The sequence below is a fragment of the Octopus sinensis genome, linkage group LG6 (genome assembly GCF_006345805.1).
Source record: "Octopus sinensis linkage group LG6, ASM634580v1, whole genome shotgun sequence".
Taxonomy (NCBI): Eukaryota; Metazoa; Mollusca; class Cephalopoda; order Octopoda; family Octopodidae; genus Octopus; species Octopus sinensis.
The window spans coordinates 5,030,074-5,043,782 of NC_043002.1; the positions used below are offsets into that span (position 1 = coordinate 5,030,074).

General features: G+C 40.9%; 1 protein-coding gene across 1 annotated transcript in view; it reads left to right on the forward strand.

The window, feature by feature from the left end:
* Positions 1-13,709, forward strand: part of LOC115212979 (protein fem-1 homolog C) — a 45,885-nt gene that overhangs the window by 30,651 nt on the left and 1,525 nt on the right. The gene's annotated exons all lie outside the window — the stretch shown is intronic.

Genomic DNA, 13,709 nt, shown 5'->3' on the forward strand with positions numbered 1-13,709 from the left:
TTCTGCCAGCTCGCCGCCTTCAGATGTGATAATACCATCTGGGTGTTGGTGCAGCTTCTCTCTTTAGCTGTAATGTCCTGGATGTTCCCCTTAGACACGGGTGAGGGTTTGAGAGGGTGTCTGTGTGCTTATGACTACATAGGTGCCCAAAACAACTGGTGAAAACATTGTACATGTTACCATGCCTTACTTGCTCATGATTGAGGCTAGCTGTATTTTCTATATCCAGGGCCACATCAGTTATTGTTCTTCCTCTTCTAAGATGGTATGCTGTGAATTGAAGATTTAGTTGCTGTTTTTAGCAGATCCAGTGACCACATAGAGACCCTCTCACTGGCTTGACTGTATTTCTTGTGTTGGTGTTGTTGTTGAGCCCCAGTTTGACTTTGGTTGAGATCATCATCATCATCATCATCGTTTAACATCCGCTTTCCATGCTAGCATGGGTTGGACGAATGACTGAGGGCTGGTGAACCAGATGACTGCATCAGGCTCCAATCTTGATCTGGCAGAGTTTCTACAGCTGGATGCCCTTCCTAACGCCAACCACTCTGTGAGTGTAGTGGGTGCTTTTACTTGCCAGTCAGTCGGTTCTGGCAACGACCTCGCTCGAATCTTTTAAACATGCCACCGGCACGGGTGCCAGTAAGGCGATGCGGGTAATGATCACGCTCGAAAGGTGTTTTTTACGTGCCACCGGCACGGAGGCCAGATAGTTGCTCTGGTAACGATCATGCTCGGATAGTGCTATTAATACCCTACTAGCACGGGGCTCGAGTGCCAGTAAGGCGACACTGGTAACGATCACTCTCAAATGGTGCCTTTTAAGTGCCACTGGTACGGAAGCCGGTTAGCCGCTCTGTCAATGATCACGCTCGTAGCCTTAATTGCCTCGTCTTATTTCCCAGCACTAGTGTATCTAAGATTACATTATCCAGTGTGTTTGTTCCTTTTTTTTCTTAAATACTAAGGTGTGATTTGAGAAAGATTTGACTGCTATTGTGAGCTATGCATTTGTAGGCACTGGCAGTGAATTGGATTAACGGTTGGCAATAGAATGAAATGTCATTGGGTATTCTTGAGTGAACTTTTTGTGTCCTGGGAATTGTTACTTCTGCAAGGGACAAAGGATTTCTTGAGCCAACGAGAAAGTCTCTGTTGTTGTCACTTGACCTGCTAGACATAGTAGCCAAATCCTCCGAATAATACTTGAGCATCTTTAAAAAAGGGAAGGACATACAAAATGATGTAGTCTGCGATATATCTCTTAAAGATGAGATTGTCATGGTGGGAATACCTTTGATCATAGATTTGTTTGACTGGGAGTTAAACAGCAACAAAGAGTTTTGTCTCCATGCCAAAGAGGGAGCCTGTATGCAGTTGTTGGATGTGCTAGAAATAGCAGCCAAATCTTACTCCAACCACACCCTATCATCTTAAAAAAGGAAGTATGCATTGAATACTGTTGTTCTAGATATATTGCTTAAATGGAAAAAGATGGGGTGATCACAGCTGGGTTGCCATTGATTATTGGTCTGTTTGAGTAAATCTGATCTGGAAATAAACAATGATGGGGAGTATTTCTAGAAGAGGAAAGCTAAGGACAGGTGGTCAGCTCCTGGTGTTATGGAAACACAAATGTTACAACAACAACGATGATGATGATGATGATGATGATGATGATGGTTGTCAAGGCCAAGTGACCAAGTGATTCAGACTGTGTTACTAGTTCAAGTTCTGTAGCATCTCCGAGGAAAACATTAATGATTCAGTGGACCCAGCTGTTTAAGAACAAGTAGTAGACCTTTTAGGAATGTATTGGCATGCCATTGAAATAAAGGTAGTGGTGGTAAGTTTGCTCTCCTCACCTGCTTAGCAGAACTGAAGCTGTGATTGGCTTCATGACAACTGACCTTGTGCAGGTGAAGGGGCCTTGTGGATGTGGTATTATACTTTCCATTATACTTACCATAAGGCAGCAAGCTGGCAGAAATGTTAGCACACGTTTCTGCCAGGGTGAAATGCTTAGCTGTATTTCGTCTGCCGCTACGTTCTGAGTTCAAATTCCGCTGAAGTCGACTTTGCCTTTCATCCTTTCGGGGTCGGTTAAATAAGTACCAGTTACGCACTGGGGTCGATATAACTGACTTAATCCTTTTGTCTGTCCTCGTTTGTCCCCTCTGTGTTTAGCCCCTTATGGGTAGTAAAGAAATAGGTACTATACTTACCATTTCATAACAACTGTATGGTTCAAATCTTTTCTATTGTTTTCCTCTTGGTACGGTGGCATCTTTGTTGTTTTTCTCTTGGGAGGGTGGGTTTGTGTGGAGGCAGGGATATATTGTGTGTATGTGTAAGGGTCACATCAAAATTGATGTGCTACAAGTTATCACCACTGCTTGTTTTGTGCTTGGGCAACATCACTGTGAGTTCTTACTCTAGAGCTGTGATTCCCAACACGGGTAGACACCCAGCTGGTGGACCCTGGGAAAATTGTGGTGGGGCATGGTGCTGTAGTTGCCAGGCACAAGGTTCTCATTAAAGTGGTTCACTTTTTTTCCCCCCGAGTCAATAATGTCCTTTTTTTTTGTAAAGGGTAAAGACCTCCTTCAATCATGACTGACCATGGGATTGCACCTAGAAAGTTCCCTTCTAAGGCACAAGTCTGGGCAAGGCTGTTTATAGAAGACCAGCAGTTGCCCATGCATACCAGCCTTCCCACTGCATGCCACCAATGTTGTCCAAGGGAAAGGCAAAGGGGCCGATACAACTTGGCACCAGTGACGTTGCAACTCATTTCTACAGCTTAGTGAACTCAAGCTCCATGAAATAAAGTGTCTTGCTAAGGAACACAGCACACAGCCTGGTCCGGGAATCGAACTCACTTACCTCATGACTGAGCCCTGCACTCTAATCACTGAGCCATGGGCCTTCACTTTTCTGTACTCAGTTTTTAATAAAAGAGTTACTGGTAGATACTTTAGTGTTAAATAATTGTGATAAAATATAAATGATCTTTTTTTTTTTTCCCAAGCACTAGTGGGGCATACGGTTTTCTGGAAAGTTGTAGTGTAGCCTGGGGGGAAAACAGGTTGGAAAACATTAGTGCGTTGAGAGTGGACAGACATTCTGACAGGACAAAAATAGAAAAAAAGCAAAAGAAAATAAAAGAAGCAATATCTGTCTGCAATGAGTCAGGAAACATCCATCAAACCTAAAAATGGAATGGGACGAGGGTGTCCTCCATTAAGGTTTTGGAGTCTAGCATTGCTAACTCTATTGACAACCTCTGCAGCCACTTATCTCTGTCTGTTTGTCTGTCTGTCTGTCTGTCTGTCTGTCTGTCTCTCTCTCGCTCTCTCTCTCAGATCTACTAGTCTTGTCATTTCTCTCATTCAAAGAGATATGAGTGAGAGAAGTTTCTTGAAATATGAGGACCACTCAAGGTGACCTAAATAAATCCTGGTAAGGATTATCATCATCTCATCTTTTGCATTCTGGAAAGCGACAGACATGTAGCATTACATGTGTGTGTGTGATACCTAGTTTTTCATAGTTTAAACTAAATAAGATGTGTGTGTGTGTGTATAATCATAACTTAACATCTGTTATCCATGCTGACAATGGATTGGATGGTTTGATAGAATCTGGTCAGCCTGGAAGCTGTCCAAGTTTCAGTTGTGCGTTTTGGCATGGTTTTTACAGCTGGATGCCCTTCCCAACCCCTACTCCTTCACAAAGTGTAACGAGTGGTTTTAACTTGACACAAGCATGAGTGCTTTTAATGTGGTACTAGATGGGTGCTTTTGTCAGCTCTGGTCAAACTACCCGACTCATGAGAGCCTTGGTACAGTATTATATATTTGGAAAAAAACAACAAAAAATAGAAATATGTTGCCTGAAAAAATTTTCTACTTTAACATTTAGATGTTTATAAATCAGTAGGTGCTTATGTATTATGATTAATTAATTATGCACTATTAATTGATTAATAATTATTGAAGTGGGGAAATTTTTCAGAAAAGCCATTTCTCTCTCATTTTTTCAAATACATATATAGACATAAGCATGGCTGTGTGGTATGAAGTTTGCTTCCCAACCACATGGTTCCAGGTTCAGTCTCACTGTGTGACATCTTGGGCAAGTGTCTTCTACTACAGCCTTGGGCTGAGCAAAACCTTGTGTGTGAATTGGGTAGATGGAAACTGAAGGAAGCCCATTGTATTTGTGTGTGTGTGTTCATCCCCTACCACCTCTTGATAAAAGGACATATGGTGTTGGCGTGTCCTTTAACTTTGGTTTGGTGTGTCCCTTAACTTTGGTTTGGCAAAAAACACAGAGAGAATAAGTAGCAGGTTTAAAAGAAAAAATAAGTACTGGGGTCGATATACTTGACTAAAATTCATGAATGGGGTGCTCAAGCATGGCCACAGTCCAATGACTAAGACGATTAAAAGATACAGGCATGCCAGTGCCGCCTGACTGGTGTCTGTGTCGGTGACACGTAAAAGCACCAACCAATCGTGGCCGTTTGCCAGCCTCCCCTGGCTCCTGTGATGGTGGCACGTAAAAAAGCACCCACTACACTCACGGAGTGGTTGGCGTTAGGAAGGGCATCCAGCTGTAGAAACACTGCCAGATCAGACTAGAGCCTGGTGCAGCCTCCTGGCTTCCCAGACCCTGGTCGAACCGTCCAACCCATGCTAGCACAGAAAACGGACGTTAAATGATGATGTATGGTTTTTGTATTAAGAAGTCTGCTTCCTAACTACTAGGTTTTGGGCTCAGTCCCTCTGCGTAGCAGCTCAGTCAAGTATTTTCTGTTATAGTCCCAAGTTGACCAAAGTCTTGTAATGGAATCTGGTAGATGGAGACTGATGTGTGTGTTCATGTGTGTGTGAGTGTGTTTGTGTCTCCTCACCTGGACATCGTATGATGGTTGCCAACAGGTGTAAATATTGACTTGTTTCCAATTATATAATGTATCTGGTCTGGGGGGGAAATACTTCCTCGTTTGGAAATAGGTGGGGGCTGGCAACAGGAAAGGCACCTGGCCATAAAAATCTGCCTCAGCAAATCCTGTCTGACCCATGCTAGTATGGAAAAGTGGATGTTAAATGATGAGGATGCACGCACACACACATGCACAGTGTTTGAATTTGGTAAAATATATTTTTACTATGTTGTACAACTCTTATGTTGCAATCTATCTGTCTGTCTGTCCGTCTATACATACATGTGTGTGCATGTGTACACGTGCATGTGTACATGTGCGTGTGCACACACACTCACACACATCTCAGTTTCATTTAGATGTTTAGGAATGAGGTACCAAACCAAATCACTTGGGAATGTTATCTTGTGATAGACTTGCATCTTATCCATGTGGAGATTTATAATCTATTATCTCCACTGAATATCAAGAAACCTGAGCAGCCAAACATTGCGCCATGCTCCCACTCATGGATTAGTAGACTGTTTGTTTCTTTATTTATTTATTTATGATCTCCCTCTTCATCATCATCATCATCGTTTAACGTCCGTTCTCCATGCTAGCATGGGTTGGACGGTTCAACCGGGGATCTGGGAAGCCAGAAGGCTGCACCAGGCTCCAGTCTGGTCTGGCAAAGTTTCTACAGCTGGATGCCCTTCCTAACACCAACCACTCCGCAAGTTTAGTGGGTGCTTTTTACGTGCCACCTGCACAGGTGCCAGGCGAGGCTGGCAACGACCACGGTCGGATTGGCGCATTTTACGTGCCACGGGCACGGAAGCCAGTCAAGGCGGCGCTGGAGAAACATCCATAATTTCTAATAGAAATTTGTGTTGCAAAAATATTATTCTGTTAATTTGTTCCCTCTTCTGAAGGGGTGCTGTTGATGTTTTGTAAAAGTGGAGAGGGAAAATGGGTTGGTGTTTGAACCGAATCTTTCAAGTTGTGTTTCTTCTGCGTTTACTGTTTGAATTCAATTGGTTGATGCTTTTTTTTTTTGCTTTTTTTAATACTCTTTTACTTGTTTCAGTCATTTGACTGCGGCCATGCTGGAGCACCGCCTTTAGTCGATCAAATCGACCCCGGGACTTATTCTTTGTAAGCCCAGTACTTATTCTATCAGTCTCTTTTGCTGAACCGCTAAGTGACGGGGACATAAACACACCAGCATCGGTTGTCAAGCAATGCTAGGGGGACAAACACAGGCACAATATTAAAATTTTTTTTCCATTGCTACAAACATAAAGAAACTTGCATAGTTAGTTTCTGTTCTCCACCAATGCTTAAGCCGTGTGTGTGTGTGTATATATTATAGTGGGGCACATCATTAAGTGCAATTGTCAGCATCCACCCCTACTGTGATCAAATAGCAATATCGCTACCAACACCAACAACTCTCATCATCAATCCCCCCACCCATCCACATTAACTTATTGTTATTATCATCACCAACCACTACCACTAGCATAATAATCATCATCATCATCTTCAGCAGCAGTAGCACCATCATTAAATACCACTGCCATCATCAGAATCATCACTAGAAATATTAATTGTTATGATGAAGCTTTTCTTCTTTTCTATCTCAGCAATTATCTCTCACAAACTTCCTCTTGGTTCAAAGCTTCTATTTTTCAAAGTTATTAACTGCCATCTCATGTCTGTTCGTCTTTTGTTTTTCTCTATACATAAAAAAAAAAAAAAAAGAAATTTGCACCTCTGTTTTATAAATTCTTTTCATTGGGAGTGGGGGGAGGGGGGCTGAGCTGTTTTGTTTTGTTGATTTTAATCAAAGGCATCCTGTCTGTCTGTCACTGCTTTTCATTTTAATTTTGTCTTCTAAGATATAATGTTGTTGAATGTAGGGATCCAATGAATCCTTTTTTTTTGTTTAAGACTGAACAACATGAATGAGTTGAAAGAAATTTGCCGCTACATGTAGCAGGTCCAACAGTCACGTGACTCCCACCACCTTTTGTGGACTTGTAGCTGTGTAATCATAGCTGTAGAATTTTGCATTGTTTCCAGGATTTGAAATTCTACTTGGATGAGCCATAGATTTGTCATCAATGCCAATTATGTGCTACAAACAAAACCTACTTGCTTGTTTTCTTTCTTTTTTTTTTCTTTCGTTTTTGTTCTTTCCTTCCTTCCTTCTTCATTCATTGTGATTCCCTGCTACTCTATCATTACTTTGAACTTCCTATCACCACTACCACCACTACCACCATCACCACTTTCATCATTATCAATAACCTAGTTTTGAAATTGAAAAATAAAAATTAAACTAAAAACATTGGTTTAACTTGGTGCAGGAACGAAACATCTTGAGGATTTGAAAAAGAAAGTTTTAATGATGTGTATCTCTCTCTCTATATAAACGGCAAAATGTCTGTCTGTGTGTGTGTGTATCCTTTATACAAATCCACAATTTTTCAGTTAGAGGGCTCGCACATAGTGCTAGTTTAATTATAAAATCTTTGGAAGTAGGTATTTCCACTTTAGTCGTATTTTCAGCACCACTTTTTGTCTTTTAGAGAAGGTTGTCGGGATATTTATTTTGTAGTTGTGTTGTATCATCATCATCATCATCATCATCATCATCATCGTCGTTTAACGTCCGCTTTCCATGCTAGCATGGGTTGGATGATTTCGACTGAGGGCTGGCGAACCAGATGGCTGCACCAGGCCCCAATCGTGATCTGTATCTTCAAATAAAAATATGTTTGCATCTATGTGTGTACTTATAGTACACATGTATAGTGTACTTGTGTGCGTGTGTGTGTGTGTACTCTTAAAATTGTTACTACTTCTATTAGTGTCTGTTGCCAAACTGCTTAATTACGGAGTCATAAACAAACCAGCACTGGTTGTCAAGTGGTGGGGCAGGGACAAACACAAACAAATGCAATTATATGTGTGTGTGTGTGTATAATCATAACTTAACATCTGTTATCCATGCTGATCTGGATTGGATGGTTTGACAGAATCTGGTCAGCCTGGAAGCTGTCCAAGTTTCGGTTGTGCGTTTTGGCCTGGTTTCTACAGCTGGATGCCCTTCCCAACCCCTACTACTTCACAAAGTATAATGAGTGGTTTTAACTTGATACAAGCATGAGTGCTTTTAATGTGGTACTGGCATAAGTGCTTTTAATGAAGCACTGACACAATTACTTTTAATGTGGTAACACCATGAGTGCTTTTAACATAGCACCAGTGAGCCTGCAAGACAAATACCTCTCAGCTAAGAGGAGTGCATATGGGGTGGGAGACATGGCCTAAATGACATACCTGTGGGTTAAAAATCCTTTGGACTGAAGAAGTCAAAGACTGCCTGTCTACAGTGTGTGTGTGTATGAAGGCACATGACCTAGTGTTGAGGGTATTGCACTTGTGGTCACTAGATCGTGGTTTCAATTCCTGGATCATGTAGTACATTGAGTTCTTGACAAAACACTTGATTTCATGTTGCTCCAGTCCACTCAGTGATGCAATAGCCTGGTGATGGAATAGCCTTCTGGTCATGGAGAATGTTGGTCTGCTTGCTTAACAAGTTGGGTGGTATCATTCAAAAACTAAAAGAATGAGAAGCTCAATGTGTGACCAGCAGTGTATAACAACATCTGACAGTCTGTTTAATACTGTGATATAGGGATATATCATCATCATCATCATCATTTAGCGTCCGCTTTCCATGCTAGCATGGGTTGGACAGTTCAACTGGGGTCTGTGAAACCAGAAGGCTGCATCAGGCCCAGTCTGATCTGGCAGTGTTTCTACAGCTGGATGCCCTTCCTAACGCCAACCACTCCGTGAGTGTAGTGGGTACTTTTTACGTGCCACCCGCACAGGTGCCAGACGGAGCTGGCAAACGGCCACGGACGGATGGTGGTTTTTACGTGCCACCAGCATATATATTTATATATATATTGCTGGGTGGTTGGTGTTAGGAAGGGCATCCAGCTATAAAAATCCTGCCAAAACAGTCACAGAAGTCTGGTGCAGGCTTCGGCCTAGCCGGCTCTTGTGAAATAGTCCCATCCATGCTAGCATGGAAGGCGGATGTTAAACGATGATGATAGATATATATGATGATAAACCAGAGTAAGGGTTGCCCAGGGGTTAAATAATAGTAATGGCAACAACAACAACATTTAAAACCGTAACATCTATGTTATTTCTTCCCATCTGTTACATCCAGTTTGACCATTTTCCTTCTTACCTATTTCTCAACATCTACTCTGGTTATAAGACAAACCACTCTTATCTTCCTTATACATCTTTATATATAAAAGTCAAGTTGTGTGTCTGTCTCCTATGATTTAGATTCCTAACTACTTTGGAAAGAAGCCTTTCTTGGAAAGAAGCCTCCAACTATGAACCAGATCACGGAAGTAATGGAAAAGTAATGATCCTGGTTTCTAGGATCACTTTCAACTGCCAATCATCATCATCATCGTTTAATGTCCACTGCGGTGCAGTGTAACCAAAACCGGGTATCTTATAGTCGTGATTCATATTGAGCCCTTCTGGGTATTAGCGCGCATCTACGATGAGTCCACGATTAAAAAATAATTTACCATCATTTTTTCCCATTTTTAATGCATTTTTTGGCTATTATATAAGGGAAGTAACTCTCTAAAAATGCTTATATAGTTATTTCCCTTACAAACCCGAGCAACGCCGGGTGATACTGCTAGTTGTCATATAAAGATAGCTTGCCTACTTTCTTCTCGTTTTCCCATCTCGGATGTCTCTTGTAATTCTCTATTATACAACTTTGTCTAAATCCGATTGTTATAGCTTTGTTTTCTTAATAATGATGATGATGATATATATGATGAGCTTCTAGACAGTATTTTTTCCCACTAAATTCACTCACTAGGCATTGGTCAACCTGGGGCTATAGTAGTGGACTCTTGCCCAAGGTATATCCACTGAGACTGAATCCAAAATCAAGTGAGTGCAAAGTGATCTTCTCAACTGCGCAACCATGCCTGAACATATGTGCACAGACATGCCTGCACCTATACAGTGTAGGTTTTCATGAACAATTCATAGTATTCATTGGTTGACTGCATTTCTGATAGTGTGATAAGAAGGGACTGTTTAACTGACAAGCAAAAAACAAATATCACAAGGTATTTTAGTTTGAACACACACATTTACATTTCTTTTCTTTTTTTTTTGTACCTTTGGTTACACCTTACATTGCTATAGATATCAGTGAAGGTTACACATTTCTTCGACAAAAGACATGCAGATGTGTATGTGTAAATGGATATTCCCACACTCATGGCCAGAGGTTAGGAGCCTCAAAAACAACCACCATTCTTCTCCGGGCGAATATGGTGGGTGGGGCATAGTTTCCCATTCAAACTGCTCTAGCATTTGGAATGTCATCCTTGCTGTATGTGGCCGAATATTATCCTGATGGAAGAACACCTTTCGTCTTGAAATGAATGGCAGTCAATTTTCTTCATGCACTGACTCACGCTGCTTGCAGGAGATCTTCTTTGAGCTTTTGAACCCAAACCAAATGATAACAAAGTGGACTCAACCTTTCATGACAACCCCTTACGTGGCTGAAGACCTCTTTTAGCCTGGGGTGCCAGTGTTTCTCCTTTCCCTACCCACTGTCTTTGGCGAAAGAGAGAGAGAGAGAATCCCCTTGTTGCCATCTGAGGTAATAGCTCCTTGATCTTTTTTTATTTTGTAGATTTTTCTGGCTACAGGGTTTTGGGAGAGTTCCACTGCTTTATTAACTCGTCCATTTTAACAGAAAATGTTGACTAATTCTATAAAGCTTTCTCGGCATTGAGAGGAATTTATTTTGCTACTGCACTTCCATTAACTACTTCTGTAGATCTGCTACACGTAAAATCTTTATTCACTGTCAGGCCTCAGTGCCGGTGGCACGTAAAAGGCACCATTTGAGCGTTATCGTTACCTGCGTCACCTTACTGGCAATTCTGCTGGTGGCACGTGAAAAAAAGGATTTGAGCGAGGTCGTTGCCAGTGCTGCTGGACTGGCTCATGTGCAGGTGGCACATAAAAAGCACCATTTGAGCGTGGCCATTGTCAGTACCGCCTGACTGGCCCTCGTGCCAGTGGCACGTTAAAAAGCACCTACTACAGTCTCGGAGTGGTTGGTGTTAGGAAGGGCATCCAGCTGTAGAAACTCTGCCAGATCAGATTGGAAACTGGTGCAGCTATCTGGTTCACCAGACCTCAGTCAAATCATCCAACCCATGCTAGCATGGAAAGCGGACGTTAAACGATGATGATGATGATGATGATGATTGGCAGTTGAAAGTGATCCTAGAAACCAGGATCATTACTTTTCCATTACTTCCGTGATCTGGTTCATAGTTGGAGGCTTCTTTCCGAAGCATCTCATATAATTGCAGTAAATATAAGTCATGATTGACGATAGTTTTGTTTAACTATCAATCATCTATAAATGTAGCATATTGATTAAATCCATATGAATGGATGCGATATTTTTAGTGTGACTAAGCAACCAAGAATGAGTATTGGTGGTCTCGTTTGATATCTAATATGCTCTCTTCCTCTCTTCACTCACACACACACACACACACACAAAGTGAGTGCATGAGAGTAAGCATATATATATATATATATATATATATATTTCTTTACTACCCACAAGGGGCTAAACATAGAGAGGACAAACAAGGACAGACAAACGGATTAAGTCGATTATATCGACCCCAGTGCGTAACAGGTACTTATTTAATCGACCTTGAAAGGATGAAAGGCAAAGTCGACCACGGTGGAATTTGAACTCACAACGTAACGACAGATGAAATACCGCGAAGCATTTCACCCAGCGTGCTAACGTTTCTGCCAGCTCGCCTATTTATCTAATATTAATCACCTTAAAAGGATTATATTTAAATTCACATACCTAGTTACGTCTGTTTCCTATTTCTATTTAGCTTCATGGCTTGATCTGATGCAATTCATTTCAAAAAGTAATAATCTTGTACAGTCCTATAACAGCTACATTGTCCAATGTATCCTGCTTCGTTTTAGGGTCGGGGAGTGTGATTTACGAAAGATTCAGCTGTTGTTTTTGGCAAGTCTAGCGAACGCATAAGTTATTTTCCCCTTGGATCATTAAATTGGTTGCATGTTTGATGATAAAACACGTGGCTAAATGTGGTTTAGTTCATCAACTCTTTATTGACAATTCTCACCGTTATCTTTTCCTTATTATTTAGGGGTTTTTTTTTTCCGAATCTGTTATTCTGATATAATTTTTATCTTGGTCTGATTCTTGATTGCAGTCATTCCATCATTCCACCTCACACGCATCGCTTGTGCTCATTAGAAAAAATCATTCTCTTACAATTATGATATCTTTAAATGGAAAATGCAGACTAGCTAATGATAGAGCTTCTGTCATTAGTTGCTTGACCTACTAAAAACAACAACTAAATCTCCCTCACTTCACCGACTTAAATAAAGAATGACACAGTGGATATGGAACTTCAGTATAGTAAAAGATTGCCTGATCCTGATTAAAGCAACTTTCATCAACTACGCACCAGCGCACCTGATGTCACGTGATGAGTCTCAGACTTTGCCATCATTTGTTTCGCAATTTCCGTAAAGTTTTTATTTATTTATTTTACTTTTTATTTTCACGTCCTGTTGAAGCCGACACCCGCTTTGAAGTGGGTGAGGCAGGTGAAAAACGAAAGGTGGCCCCTTTTTTGTTTGTTTATTTGTATGTGTGTATGATAATGGGGGTACGCGCGCACGCGCGTATGCGTGAGTACACGTGCGCTCGTGGCAGTGTGTGTTTCAATTTTCACGGATTCACTCACACACACAAAAACACGGGTACTACTTAAGAACAGTGGTCCCGGTGCGCACACTTGCGTACTCGCGCATCCGTCGCTAGCTAGTCGTGACTAGTCGATCCTTACTTTGTGTTTTTGTGTGTCATTTACTTTGTGTAAAAAAATTATTTATTTTGTGTTTTATTTATTTTGCTAGGTAGTCATTGTAGGATCGACTAGTCACGACAAGCTAGCACGGATGCATGACTACGCGAGTGCGCGCATCGGGACCACTGTTCTCAAGTAGTACCAAAACGTACATACATACGAACAAGGGCCATCTTTCGTTTTTCACCTCCCACAGAACCTGACTTTTGCTTTGGAAATTACCGAACAACGAGATCCAAAATGATGGATTGCCAATATTTAGACCATTGATAATCGCTATTTTTCTTTTCTACATGCAATGACATTTTCTTTCTCTTTGTAAAGATTTGTGTGTATCAGGTGAACATAACCTATGTGCATTTTTACCTGACTCAACTTTTTTATAATCTCTTTTTCCGCCTCTTCTCAGTCTCTCTTAGACTTTTCTTTAGTGTCTGACGAAAAACTACTCTGAAACATGACTATTACTCTATAATTTCTATTCCTTCCCTGAATATCAACCTAATATTAACTGTGAATGTCCCTTGTACATTTTTTTGTTATTTGTATTTGCTTTCTATATATGTGTATGTGTGTGTATATATATATATATATAATCAAAATAAGCAACAGTGTTAAACACAGTAAGTAATACTTACAGTGTTTAATAAAATGAAGTAGCATGAAACGATTGTACTACTCTACCTTGGATATCCTTGTTGCTTATTTTGATTATAATCACCCCATTTGATTTATAT